Source organism: Rattus norvegicus, chromosome 15 (genome assembly GCF_036323735.1).
Source record: "Rattus norvegicus strain BN/NHsdMcwi chromosome 15, GRCr8, whole genome shotgun sequence".
Lineage (NCBI taxonomy): Eukaryota > Metazoa > Chordata > Mammalia > Rodentia > Muridae > Rattus > Rattus norvegicus.
The window spans coordinates 52,644,661-52,656,939 of record NC_086033.1 but is presented as its reverse complement, the minus strand read 5'-3'; positions in this window follow the sequence as shown (position 1 = coordinate 52,656,939).

The following is a 12,279-nucleotide window of genomic DNA, read 5'->3' as shown; positions in this document are numbered from 1 at the left end:
TCAGTCAGAAACTCCTTTGGTCCATGTTTAAAATTCAAGATCTTGAGGAGATTTTTTAATACACTGTCGGTTAAGTATGGGTACATCACTAGCCTGCTCACAATATGGTACACTTTATGAGTTTTATAGTTTGGATCGGGAATGTTCCTTAAAGGCTCATGTGTTTATGACTTGTTCCTAAAACAATATCTATTGGGAGGTTGGGAAAATAGTGAGAGGTGAGGGCTAGGTAGGAATGTGTTCTTGAGTGGTGTGCCTTACCTCCAGGACTATGCTCACCCACTTTTTCTGCTTCCTACCACCATGACCTGAGCTGCTGTCCTCCCACACGCTCTTCCACCATTGCCACATAGGCCAAAAGCAATGGAACTAGCAAACCACAGACTGAAACCCTTGGAATCGTAGCCAGAAGAAAAAAAAACTTTCCTCCTCACAGTCATTTGCCTCAGGCATTTGATCACAGCCACAGAAAGCTAACATGAAGAGAGGCTGGACTGCAATGTGGATCAAAGCAGGTCAAGGCTCGAATGGATGAAATGTTCAAAACTGTCCATTCCTATGAGTTGATAATTAGCTCTTGCTTTGCTTACTTTTCATTGCTGTGGTGATTTTTCCATAAAAAACTGACAAATGCAAGCTAATGAAGAAGAGTTTCTTCTGGCTCATGGTTCAAAGGTAGAGCCCATCCTGGTAAGGAAGGCATTGCGACATCAGCATGACACAGCTGGTCACACAGCATTCATCAACAGTTGAGAAGAACAGTGAATGCTGGGGCTCAGCTTACTTTCTCCTTCCTATTCAGTCCAGGAAGCCAGGTCACAACACATCACTATCATTTTAAGAGTTAGGTTTCCCGTCCCAGTTAACTCAGTCTGAAACTTAATAGGCAAATCCAGAAGTTTGTTTTCTAGTTGATTCTAATTCTTGTCAAGATGGCAATCAGAAAGCTGTGAAGCTCTGTTGCGTTTCCATGTGCTTTGGGCTCTTCTAGCTTGGAGGTAGGTCACAAAGGAGGTCTTCTAAAGAGTAGTGCACCATCTCATCCCTCACATTAGCCTCATGAGATAGATGGCCCTGAGGGAGTAACAACAGGAGAGCCAGCAGGCTGACTAGCTCAGATTCCTCTCGGGCCCAGATCCAATTGGTCCACCCCAACAATGAACACCATCAATAAACTACTGGACTGACTGAAGGGACCAGTCCTATAGATCCAAAACTACAGACTCTCCATTACACAGGGCAACAAGAGGATATCTGAGAGGAGTTCAAGTGAAGTTCCAATATTTAGAGTAGCAGAAGCCAGGGACTTCATAACAGAATAACAAGTCATTGCAATGAACGTCTGCAAGCAAAGGAGGGTGGAGGAAAGGGTATACTGTGGGATACTCTGACACAACTATAGCTTCCATGAGATTTTTTTCTCTGTTTTTGATGATAAGGTTGCAGGGATAGATGATGGATATGAGGGAAGAAGAAGATGACTGGAGAGCCTCATGTGAAATTCACAAAGAACCAATAAAAAGTTAAGAAGGAGGACAGGAGGAGGAGAAAGCAGAAGGAGGAAAAGGAGGAGGAAGAGGAGGAGGAGACAAAGAGAAAGGAGAAGAAGCTGAAGAAGAGAGAAAGAGGCTGAAGAAGAGCAAGAAGGAGAAGATTCAGAGATGAGATCACAAGACTCCATAGATATCTAAGAATAACAGGCTACAACTTAATTGTGTTTTCCATAACAGTTCAGATCCAAGGACTTGTAAACAGGAGGGTCCAAATTTGATCCCCAGAACCCACACAAAACCATCAGTCATGACAAGCACTTTTGGTCCTAGTGTTTAGAGATAGACCAAAGATGTTGGACCTCACTGCTCAGCCAGCCTCATCTAGTTGGTGAGCCCCAAGCATCAGTGACAGAGAACATTGGTAAAGCAGGGTGGAAGGTATCTGAAGATCTATACTCAAAGTTGAGCTCTGGCTTCAGCACACATGCACACTCACACACTCAAACACCTACACCTTTACAGATTAAACATGAATGTACACATACACACTAGCTCTGGGAGGTCACCTTGGCATTTTGAAAATTGATGTGATCTCTGCCTACAGATGAAACTAAACCAAAGAGTCATGAAACTCATGAGGACCCTTGATTTCCTGTACCCCTGATCTGATCAGATGTAAGAAAATGGTCTCCAGAGCTTCTGTACTATTGGTGATCTCACCTTTGCCTACTCTGGGAAACACTTTCACAGAGTAAGTATTCAAAATACCACATGGGACATGCATGTACTAACACAGGGTTTTGCTTTGCATCTGTAACCTGCATGCCACTGGGAACTATGTGTTTTTAGTCAATAAAGCTCCAGAGAGGTAGGTCCATAGGATAAGAGGCCGTGGAAGTCCGTTAGAGAGGGTAGATGTTAAACAGTAAGGTGGGGGTATCACTTCCAAGAATTCAACCCCTTGTTTTTTCTCCTCAGCGGCAGCTAAGGAGGACAACTTTGCAGATAGGAACATTTCTGAAAGAGAATTGCTCTGTACTGGAATCTGAATATCTAATACCAAGTAGAGGAAGAAAATGAGGTACAAAAATATTCTGCTAATTCCATACTTTCTTCACTATCCTTATGTTGTTGGACACCTAAGTAGGTTCTATAATTTAGCCATTGTGAGCTTTTCAAGCACGAAGAAAAACACAATTATGTCCTTGCGGGAAAATGGATGCAATTAGATATAATCATATGTGCGGACAATTAAGTCCATCTCAGGAAAACAAATATCATATGTTGTCTCTCATCTATGAGTCCTAGATGTTATTATATAGAGACATAAAAGCAGATACATATGTATGACATAAATGTAGAAGGAAACTGTCTATGGGACAAAGAAGACAAGACAAGAAGGAACAAAAAAGGAGGGGCAGGATATAGAGGGAATATGCTGGACATGGGTGACAAGAAAAAACAATGAAATGTGGAAAGAGTAGGTACCCACAGCACCTTTCTTCTTTCTGTGACCTCTAGCAGCCTGTTTCTATTCGTGCTCCATCTGTGAAGCCCCCTCCTCATCACCACAGATGCTGGCCTGAGACAGATCCCCTTCACCAACTGAAACCAGGATGAAAATAGGAAGTGGGTGACGCAAAGGACTCAGAACTCAGCAGGAGAACTCATTAAACCCAGGGAGTCATTTTCTGCACTCTTTGAGCTCAGTGTCTATAATAGATCACAAATTCAAAATGACAACATGTATTTCTGTGGGCATTTACTGACCAATGGGCCTTTAAAGTGATCAGTTTCTTTAAGTTGCTGAGGGGACACCAAACTGCAGTCCCATTGCTTGGCAGAGTAGATCAGATCATGGATGGGAACTCTCTGGATTTGAATCTCTATCCTAAACATATCTCAAAAAAATAAAGATAAAAAAATAAAACCTTCAGTCCCAAGAAACCATTTAAAATTCTTTCATCCCCTTCTTATGATAGGTTGAAAACCTAAGGCACAGAGAAGTTTAAGAAGTCACTGAACACCACACAGCTAATTAGTGCAGAGCTAACTGACCATATGAGTTGGGAATGTACTTCAATCCCTCTGATCATCAAGATTTCCCCCATTCAAAACAGCATGCTTTTGAAAATTAGAATCTGTCTCCTTTTCCCCTTTACCTCAAAATTATACCTCTAACCCCTCAAGCCCCCAGCAGAGCTATAATCAATATCTTATTTAATCCATGCACTGCACACCTAATGCCTTTTGGGCCTCTGTCTTTACTCATCTCAGGTTCTCACCAGTGCCCTTCACCTTCTAATGGCATCACTATCACTAGCTCTTAGTGCTGAGGAGTGGGAAGATTGTTAGATGTAAGGGCCTGATGGACATCTATGATGCACCAGTCATCCAAAAAAGCTGCAAGAGAAGTAGTGCTAGATCAAGAACAGAAGCTACAAAAGGAAAGTATGTGTCCTGTGAGCTTTCATATGGCAAGAACAAGTGAGCAGGAATGAAGCAAGCCCAGGGTTGATGAAATCTAGCAGTTTAATATCCACAAGACCCTCGGTCTGAAAGAATTCATAATCTCTCTCTCTCTCTCTCCCTCTCTCTCTCCCTCCCTCCCTCCATCCTTCCCTCCATCTCTCCTTTCCTCCCTCCTTCTCTTTCTCTCTCTGTCTCTCTGTCTCTGTCTCTGTCTCTCTGTCTCTCTGTCTCTCTCTCTCTCTCTCTGTCTCTCTCTCTCTCTCTCTCTGTGTGTGTGTGTGTGTGTAAAACAATAGTTTCAAAACTCCAAAAGCTTTCAATATCTCCATATGAATCTAGGAACAACATGGGGGCTGGATTCTAAGCCCTGAGACATAATATAAAGCTTTCTAATATTTTTCTTTCTAAACAGCTATAGCCCACCTAATCCTGTTCCTAGGATGAGCTCCTGGAGCTTAGAAGAGATCTGATTACATCCAAATGCCAGTAAAGTGGCTCATAAGGGCTCTAGCATCCCAGTAGCCATGATGGGAACAAGCCCAGCTTCATCCCATTTCAGCATCATTTCATAAAGAGGCCAATCCCAGAGAACACTCATTATCTAATCATCTTAACTTGCATGATTATTTCCCTCAAAGTATAATTAGCAGGTGTGCCTCTGGGGTTTAAAATATATAGATAGCACTGACTGATGGACAAAAAATAAATCTCAAAAGGGAGAAGAGACTGAGAAACAGGAGAAAGTAAGAGTGAAAGACTTAGAAAACCAGAGAGAGAGAAAGAGAGAGAGAGAGAGAGAGAGAGAGAGAGAGAGAGAGAGAGAGGTGAGAAAACAGCAATGGCAAGAGTAAAGGTGGTAGATGGAAAGAAGAGCAGAGATAGCAAACGGATACAGGAAGAAATGGAAGAGATGGAGAGAGACAAAGAGATAGAGAGATAAGGAGGGAGAGAGAGATTTCTGAAGAAGTAACAAAGCCTATGTCAGTGAGTCTTCTTCCATCATGGGAGCCTAAGATCCTAAAACCACTACAAGCAGAATGTCCAGTCCACAAATGACTCTGGCCTCATACCTTTCTCAGGTCAGTGCTATTGCCTTATATTCTATTATAGCAGAAGAAAATGTACCTAATAAGATATCAGTGCCCAAAGGAGACAGACATGAAGTCAGTAGCTTAAGAACCCTGGCCATAATGTTTCCCCGGCATCATAAAGGAAGCAGATATGACCACAATGCTCTCCACAGAGACTACAAGGAACTGCACCAAAGATTGTTACCAAACTTCATTTGTTCCCATGAAGTCCCAAGAGAAAGAAGAACCGTGAGTGTGATTGGTTTTTCCGTGAGGCCTTTGCAACCTTAATACTTGGCCATGAGTTTTTCATTCATCATGGTATAAAGGCTTGTCTTAGTTACTCTCTCATTGCTGTAATAAAATCTCCTGACAAAAGCAACTTAAGGAAGACAGAGTTTACTTTGGCTTGTAATTCTGGAAGAATGTAGTCAATGATGGTAGGGAAATCCTGACATTAAACAGGAGCAAGAGGTCCACTGGCCAAGTTGTATCTGTACTTAGGAAGTAGAGAGTACTGATCTCAGTTCCCTCTACTTATGCAGTTCTAGACCCCCAACTAGGGAATAGTGTCACAGTGGAGAAGTCTTCCCACTACAAAGGAAGGATGACAAACCCCCAACATGCCTGTCCAGGCCTGTCTCCTAGGTGATTCTACATTCTGTCAAGTTGACAATTATCACTAACCATCCCAGTGTTCTTCCCAGTGAGGTCTTTAGGCTCCTGGAAGGATGTAATGAGCCAATCCACACTGTTTATAAATGCTAGAGCCTAAAGCAAGGATCACTGACTAAGAATTTTAGAAGTTCTGTTCCCTCCTGCATTTCTTCTCACTGTGTAGCCCTCTAATGTCAGAAATTGGGTAAAGAGATAAAAAGCCCCATACTATTTCAGTCACCCCTGAGCAACTGAGATCTGAGAAGAGCTAGCAGATGAGCAGTTAATACTTTGTTAGTTATACCTTCATGGCTATGACAACACATTGCAGTAGAACAGCTTAAAAGAGGTCAGACTAGAGCTCACGGTTTTAGGGAGTTCAGTCCATGGCCAACTAACCCAATGACTTTGGCCCAGAGCATCATGGCGGATGCTATGTGATAGTGCAAAGATGTTCCTCCAATGGCCTTCTTGCTCTAACTTGACCCCACCTCATAACAGACCATTCTGCTATAAACTTCCACTTTCAGAATCCAAAAGCTTCTATTATGTTACTGGCTAGAGACTACACCTTCAACACATTAACATTTAGGGGCATACCTAACACCTATTTGTTGAGCCCACGTTCAGGCTTCCCATCCTCACATGATGAGGGATTATCTCTCTTTTATGCCCCCCCCAGGCTTAGCCTATATACTCAGTAGCACAGAGCAGTAGATATGACCTTATAGCCAAATCACTAAGTCAGAATGAGATCTTCTTAGGACACCTGCTATGCCAGGCCTTGTTAGACTATGATACCTTGCATAGTAGCCATACTTTTTCACACAAAAATATACATTAGGCTTTCTGATTAAAATGTTAAATTAAACATTTTGTGAATCCTCTTGTTGTGAGTAAGTAAATGGTTAATGTTAGTAGGGTTACAGAGACAGACAGGGGTCACTGGAAAGAAGCCATTTTGATGCATATTTTCCAAAGAGTGTGAATAGGTGAATAGAAAGGGGGAAGATGCCATATTTGGGGATCTTATAAAGGGGTCCCAGGAGATATGGGTTGACTCACCAACAAAAGACCCAGAGGGCATCTGAAGATCCTACCAGGAGACTCAGAAGCACCCTGAGAAAAGTGTAAGCTGAAGCCAATGTGTGGAACAACTGCTGACTAGGTTCTTCCCAACCCGGGAGGGTCAGGGATGCTGCTACTCAAGTGCTAAAGCTGAAATGGGGCTTCTAGTAAGGTTGAACTGGAAACACTAAGGCACACATTGGTGCACAGTTTCCCACAAAGCAGATGCACAGTTAAATGTTAAGTTAAAAGCGAAGCCAGTGAAATTGTATCTTGAGCAAGGGACAAAGAAAGGAATAACTAACTTATCTTAGCTCCCAATTTCCACCAGCTCCAAAAGTCAGAAGAGCTAGATATATAAGTAGCAATAATAGTAAGAAAGAATGCTTTGGTTTTTTCTTGAAAAATTAAATTCCCATGTCTCCTCACACAATAAGAAAAATGATCTGAATTCTACTTACTGTTTGATTACTCTGTATTGAAGCCAGATAATAAATGTTCTGTCATCATAGTCAGGGTTTCTATTCCAGTATAAAACATCATGATCATGAAGCAAGTTGGGGAGAAATGGGTTTATTCAGCTTACACTTCCACATTGCTGTTCATCACCAATGGCAATCAGGACTGAAACTCAAAGCAGGTAAGAACTTGGAGGCAAGAGCTGATGCAGAGGCCATGGAGGAATGCTACTTACTGGCTTGCTTTTCCTGGCGTGTTCAGCCTGCTTTTTTATAGAACCCAAGACTACCAGCCCAGGGATAGTATCACCCACAATGGGCCCTCCCATCCTCCCACCTTAGAGCTGGATCTCATGGAGGCATCCTCCATCAGCCTCCTCAAGGGAAGCTCCTTTTCTGTCATAACTCCAGCTTGTGTCAAGTTGACACACAAAACTAGCCAGTACATGCTCCTCTCCCCAAATGCACACAAACTCATACAAACAACTTTTGAACTTTTTTAAAAACTTACTCTTTTATTTTTACTTTTTAATTTAATGTATATTTATAGTACAAAATAATGGGTTTTGTGTGACATTTTCGCACATGCTTATCAGATACTTTGATTAGATTCTCTCTCTTACTAATCTCCCTTGTCTCCCTCCCTCTGCCCCCTCTTCCTTCTCTCTTAGTCTCGAATTTGAATGATAGCTTGGTAACATGAAGAACAGAACACAAATGTGGAATAAGCAGGAAAAAATGTGTAGAACACAACAAAATGTCATCAACAAAGACCTTTTCCGGTTCTTTAAGATGAGGATACATGGCATACATGCAGCACAAGATGCAATTGCAGAAAAAAGTGGATACCACTACTTTAAAAGGGTGGGAGCTGAAATTAAGGTTTTAATAGCACCACTGAAAGACCAAACAGAAGAGAGCTCCCCAGATGGAGACAAGGAAGGGAAGTAGGAAATATATTTGCAAGACAATTCAAGAGGTCCAAAGATATTTAACATACACTGGAGGGGGGATGTAAAACAGAAAGAGGTCATCCAATGCATGCTACAAAAACATTTTCCATAAATCGAAATTGAAGCATATGAGTTCCTTGATTGAAATGGCTCAGATTGCCCAACATAATAAATAGATAAAGCCCTCCCATCAAGGCTTCTTCTGAAATCTTAAAACCACAGGACTAAAGATAATCTCTTAAATGCTTCCAGAGGGTGGGGGGGGAGTCACATCAAAAGACGCAAAATCAGAAAAACAATCGACTTCTCCGTAACCACGTGTGACATTAGAAGACGAGATGCTGAAAGAAATGTATTTTCCACTTGGAATTAAATTCCCAACTGAACTACAATTCCAGTGTGAGGACAGAACAAAGCTATTTTTAGGCCTATAGGGCACATTTGGATGCCTGGGATGCTATTGACTATGTGGCAAGAGAAAAGAGGAAGACAGTTACAAAAACAGAAAATACAGGTCTCAGGGAAGTGGGACTGCAGAGGGGAGAACGCTTTGGTGAGTCCTAGGAAGAGGACATGGAAAAGAAGAATCCTACGTGGCAGCTTCATGATGAGCCTTGGTCTGAGGAGGAGTGGCATAAAATAAGTTATTCTGTTATCAAGCCTGGTATGAAGAAAGGATATTCCATTCTAGAGTCCTACATGGCAATTAGCAAGCAAAATTCAGACATAGTATACATATTCATCTAAATACCAGCTTAAACAAATCTGAGTCAGTTAACACTTTGGTGCCATGACACACACATACCTGACAAAGATGGTTTACGAAGACAGAGTTCGTACGTCTGAGAATGCAGTCCATCATGGCGGGGAAGGCATGGCAGCAGAAACACGAGACATCTGGTCCCAATGTGCACTCACAGCAAGCAGAGAGAGATGCTAGGGCTCCACTCACCTTTGATTTTCAGTCCAGGAATCCAGCCCAAGGCATTCAGGGTAAATATTTTCCTATCAATTACACCTTTTTGGAAACTATACACCCAGAGATTTGGTTCTATGCAATATAAATCTTATCACGTTGACAGTCAAGATTAAGCATGACAGAACTATGTTTTCTTTCTTTTCATCTTTTTTCATTGGACATTTTATTTATTTACATTTCAAATGTTATCCCCTTTCCCAGTTTCCCTTCCATAAACTCTCTACCTCATCCCTCCTCCCCCCGCTTCTATGAGGGTGCTCCCCCACCCACCCACCCACTCCCACCTCACTGCCTTTGTATTCCCCTACACTGGGACATCGAGACTTCATAGGACCAACAGCTTCACCTCCCATTGATGCCAGACAATGCCATCCTCTGTTACATATGAGGCTGGAGACATGGGTCCCTCCATGTGTACTCTTTGGATGGTTGCTTAGTCCCTGGGAGCTCTGGGGGGTGGGGAGAGGTCTGGTTGGCTGTTGTTGTTTTTCCTATAGGGTTGCAAACCCCTTCAGCTCCTTGAGTCCTCCCCTAACTCCATCATTGGGGTCCCTGTGCTCAGTCTGATGCTTGGCTGCAAGCATCTGCATCTGTATTTGCCAGGCTCTGGCAGAGCCTCTTAGGAGACAGCTATATCAGGCTCCTGTCAGCAAGTACTTCTTGGCATCTGCAATAGTGACTGGGCTTGATGTCTGTATAAGGGATGGATCCCAAGGCGGGTCAGTCTCTGGATGGCCTTTCCTTCAGTCTCTGCTCCACATTTTGTCCCTGTATTTCCTTTAGACAGAAGCAATTCTGGCTTAAAAATTTGAATATGAGTGGGTAGTCCCATCCCCCAACCAGGGGCCTTGCCTAAGCTCTGGATATGGTCTCTACAAGTTCTCCCTCCCTTTTGTTAGACATTTCAGATAATCTTGTCCCTGTCAGGTCCTGGGAGCCTCTGGCTTTCCTGGAACCTTGGACTTGCTGGTGGCTTCCCCAGTTCCCCATTCCCCATTGCTATACATTTCTGTTCAATTTTCTAACCCTCTGTATCTCATCCTTGTTTCCTCCCATACCTGATTCTGCCTCCCTTTTTCCCCTCCCCTTCCTCTCTTCCTCCCAAGTCTCTCCTACCCTCTACCTCCTGTGAGTATTTTGTTTCCCCTTTTAAGAAAGACTGAAGCATCCACACTTTGGTCTTCCTTCTCCTTGAGCTTCGTATGGTCTGTGAATTGTATCCTGGGTATTCCAAGCTTTTTGCCTAATATCCACTTATCAGTGAGTACATACCATGTATGTTCTTTTGTGGCTGTTACCTCACTCGGGATGATATTTTATAGTTCCAAGAGCTATCTTTTTAAAATGAAGCTCAGGATGAAATTCTCCTGCCTGAGGTTTACCTTTCATGGTATCAGAGGCACCATGCAAGCTTCCAAATAAGGAAAGCAGCTAACAGTCCTACCCAGTTATGACATCTACGGACCACAACAGTGAGTTAGTGGCATTCATGCCTTGGCAGTAACTAACAGCTTTCTAATTGAATTTAAAGCTTATTCAACAAGGAACTCATGCCTGAAGCCAACTACTCAGAGCTAAAGAAGTCATAGATCTTAGACAAGAACCAATAGCCACCACTTTACCAAACCAGCACAACCCCTACATTTGTTCTCATACCCATAGATGGTGTGGTCCTCACCCCACATCAAGGAAACAGACCCAGACCATTACAGAAACCCTCAACTAATCAAATGCTCAGCTGTGGAGACCAGTACTAACTGGAATATCCACAGTACAACCACTGCACTCATACCCAGGGATTAGTGAGGAAGAGGAGGCAGAAAGAATGTAAGAGTCAGACACTCAAGGAGTTTGCTTTCATATTATGTCTGCTAGGAATGTCACAAGCTACACCCGTAAAGTCTCACCAACATGACTCCCTACACATAAACTAAATAAGGATGACTCTAATAGTCATACACAAATAACTACAGGGAACTAAGGAGTGCTGAGAGGGGGAGAAATAATCTTCCCTAGGGAGGAGCATACCAACTAGTTCTCCAAAGCCAAATGGTCAGACCTCAAAGCATATAAACACAAATAGCACTCATTATCTGTACTGAGCAGGTTGCTTTTACACATTTGGAAATATAGATAGATTTATAAATATGTATAGATATTTATACTTATGTACTTCATTTATATTGTATATTTACATATTTAGTATATAAATAATATATAATAAATGTATACATTATAAATATATAAATATATGTAATATATTTCCAAATGTATCAATACATAAATATATATTATAAATATATATTTCCAAATGTGTACATATATCATATATTTCCAAGTATACAAATGTATATTTATTTGAATATATGTATATATATACACATATATACATTGGATATATGTTCATATTTATATATCCATATATACCCATATATATAAATCCATATATAACAGATGTTTATATATACATATATGTATATATGTATATGTGTGTATATATGTACGTGTGTGTAGTTTAAAAGAGGCAATGAGAGCAAGAAAGTGTACAAGGGAGGTATTAGAGGAAGGGGAGAATTATATAATTATATCATAATCTCAAAAAAAGAGAAAATATAAAGTCAAGGAGTTTCAGAGTCACTTCCCACAGTAAGAACATGTACTGTACATCACAACAAAAGTCCAAACACAACTCCCTTCAGAGCCCTGGGTGACCAAGCATCCTGTGGAGCTAACATTCTCTGGAATATCAATACAGGACAAGGTAGGCTTATCCTAAGCCAGGCGCTTTGCATTGTTGTGACAGGTCCTAGCACACAAGGACCTGCCAAACAGCCATCAGGGCAGGTTCCCTTTGTGAGTTAAAATGAGTGCAGCTCGGAGAGAAGTCTTGAAGAATAGGGGCTGTGGTGACACCAGGCTTCATAATTGAAAAGGATTGGAAGCACCCTAGGACCTGACATGATAGAAACAACCTCTCTGGGGAAGGACAACTACTGAATGGAGGTGACAAGAATGGTTGGGCTGAGAGATGACTGATAGTGCAAAGTAAAACTGTATGAGCAGACTAAGGGCAGGTGGTGGGGAGCTCTTCAGTAGATCTGGGGGAGCTCTTCAGCTCTATCTCCTCCA